We start from the raw sequence: 2,500 nt of genomic DNA, 5'->3' as shown, positions 1-2,500 counted from the left end.
ACGGACCGGGGGAATCCGACTGTCTAATTAAAACAAAGCATTGCGAGGGCCGTTGACGGTGCTGACGCAATGTGATTTCTGCCCAGTGCTCTGAATGTCAACGTGAAGAAATTCAAAAAAGCGCGGGCAAACGGCGGGAGTAACTATGACTGACGAAAGTCCTACCGGTACCTGCTCGTGGTTCCCCCTGCCACCGTCTCTCGATAAGGTGTGATTGTTAACCCAAGATCGCCTGAGTTTCGGTGCAACACCGGAGGCATCCTTGGCCAAGGCGTCGTCCCTGTGCCAAATTTTCACTTGGCAAAATGGTCAAAGTAAACCTGAAAGAAAGCCGCTGCCGAGTGGCAGCAGCACCAAGTGTGAGAGGTGGTGGAGGGCGTACTCGTACGCAAAAAGATGGTGTGTCGGGTGACGGAGTCGCCCTGCCTGTAAGCATCAGGTTCACGTGTGGTGTCTGCGAGAGGTCCTTTGAGACAAAGCGAGGCCTATTAATTCACCAGACTCGTATGAAACATAGCGATCAAGGTGTTTCTACGGCACAAGCAGCAGAGCAAGCAGAAGGGTGTGAGCAAAAGAGAACTGTGGGATCAGAAGGCGCAGAATGTGAGCAACGAACAGTACCAATCGGTCTGGTTGCTGAAGTTGATGTCATCGTTGGTGAGAGAGTGATGGATGGAGTGCCCTCTGAGGGCGAGGCGGCGGATGTTGGGCACCAGTCTGTAAGCAAAGATGTGAGCACTGAAACGAATGATGGCCTGAGCAGGCAGGTCAGTACTTCTCTTGCGGCCACCTCCGACTGCCCAGCACCAGGTGAGACCGTAACGGTGGACCCACGTGGTCCGGCCGGCGGCAACCACCAGGGGTCAGCCTGGGTAAGTACTGGGGCACGGCCAAGAGACCGACGGAGAGTTCGTCTCCCGTCTGGTCTTTTGTCAGAGTCTGACAGTGAGGTAGATTCCCCCGCGTACTGCGGTGGATCCCTCAATGAAACACGCAATGCCGGTGCCTCTTTGGAGGCTTTTGAGGAAGGTTCGGCGGTTCACGGCCGTCGTTTTTCTACCGCCCCGGCGGACGTGGTTGCGGCTGAAGAAGCAACCAGAACAGATAGACATGGTTATGAAGTCTGTCCCGAATGCAGCAGGGCATTCAGCTCAAAGATAGGACTGAGCCAGCACCGCCGTTATCGTCACTTCGAGGCATACAACGCCGACATCAATATTACCAGATCGAAGGCCCGGTGGAGCAAAGAAGAGAACTACCTCATGGCCACAATGGAGGCTGAACTTGTGGGAGAGAATGTGTACAACATCAATGCACGTTTGGCTGAAAGATTCAGTCACAGAACATTCGACGGGATTAAGTCGCATCGACGTATGCCCGAGTATAGAAAGGTCGTCGACGAGATCCTGCTGAGACTTCGAGGCTCTGTATCTGAAGACTGCCAGGTCATGAGTGAAATTCCTCATGAGGAAGTACCACAGGAACAAAGCCCTCATATTGACTACCGCCAGGAGGTGAGAGAAGAGTTGACCGCACTGGTTTCGAAGCAGCCACCAAGAGCTTTTCAGGCCTTCCGACTCTGGGAAGTAACAAAGCACTTTCTCGATGGCCAGGATGTTGCAACGACATTGAACGCCTATCTGGGTGATGTATTCGCTGACGACAACGTCCCAACAGCGCGGGCACCAAGACGACCGATACAAGAGAGTAATAGAAAGAAGAAGAAAAGAGAGTTTGCGGAGACCCATAAGTCTTTCAAGAAAAATCAGGCACAATGTGCAAGGCGCATACTCGACGGGGGAGCACAGTCGGCCGTGGAAGATCCGAAGGTTTTTCTGGAAGAATGGAGGGCAATCATGGAGAGAAGGGAGCGTTCATCCATTGACGTTCATGTAGCGAGGCCTCCAGAGAGGATTGACCCACAGCGTCTAATCGGGGCGGCGGAAATCAAGGCAGCCTTCCTGCCAGTGAACTCGGCATCAGGCCCAGATGGCTTCACAGCCAGAAGACTGAAATCCGTCCCGATGGTGGTGCTGCGGGTCTTGTTGAATCTTTTGATGCTGCAAAAGCGATTGCCGATATTCCTGTGTAGGGCCCGCACGATCTTCATCCCCAAGAAACCTGAAGCAGCCACTCCATCAGACCACCGACCAATTACTATCCCTCACGTACTGGTCCGTCTGCTACACAAAGTATACTTTCGAAGGTTGTTGCACGAACTCCAGCTTGACGAGCGACAAAGGGCATTCATTCCAGTTGACGGGTGTGCAGAAAATGTCATGCTTCTGGCGACGATGATTGATGAGGCACGGCGTTCGCACAAACCTCTTGCCATGGCATCAATCGACATAGCCAAGGCATTTGACAAGGTTGCCCATTTGGCAATCCTCCGGGGTCTGAAGCGCAAAGGAGTTAGTGAAGACTTTATAAGCTACATCAGGGATTTCTACGCAACTTCCTCCACAGTGCTCACTTATGGAGATCGGTCCTTACTGGTGCA

General features: G+C 52.9%; 1 pseudogene; it reads left to right on the top strand.

Moving 5' to 3' along the window:
• LOC119451274 (large subunit ribosomal RNA) overlaps nt 1–2,500 on the top strand; it is an 8,061-nt pseudogene that overhangs the window by 2,558 nt on the left and 3,003 nt on the right.

This window comes from Dermacentor silvarum, chromosome 4 (assembly GCF_013339745.2).
Source record: "Dermacentor silvarum isolate Dsil-2018 chromosome 4, BIME_Dsil_1.4, whole genome shotgun sequence".
Lineage (NCBI taxonomy): Eukaryota > Metazoa > Arthropoda > Arachnida > Ixodida > Ixodidae > Dermacentor > Dermacentor silvarum.
Note: the sequence above shows the minus strand (reverse complement) of the source record. Positions and strands in the feature narration are given on the sequence as shown.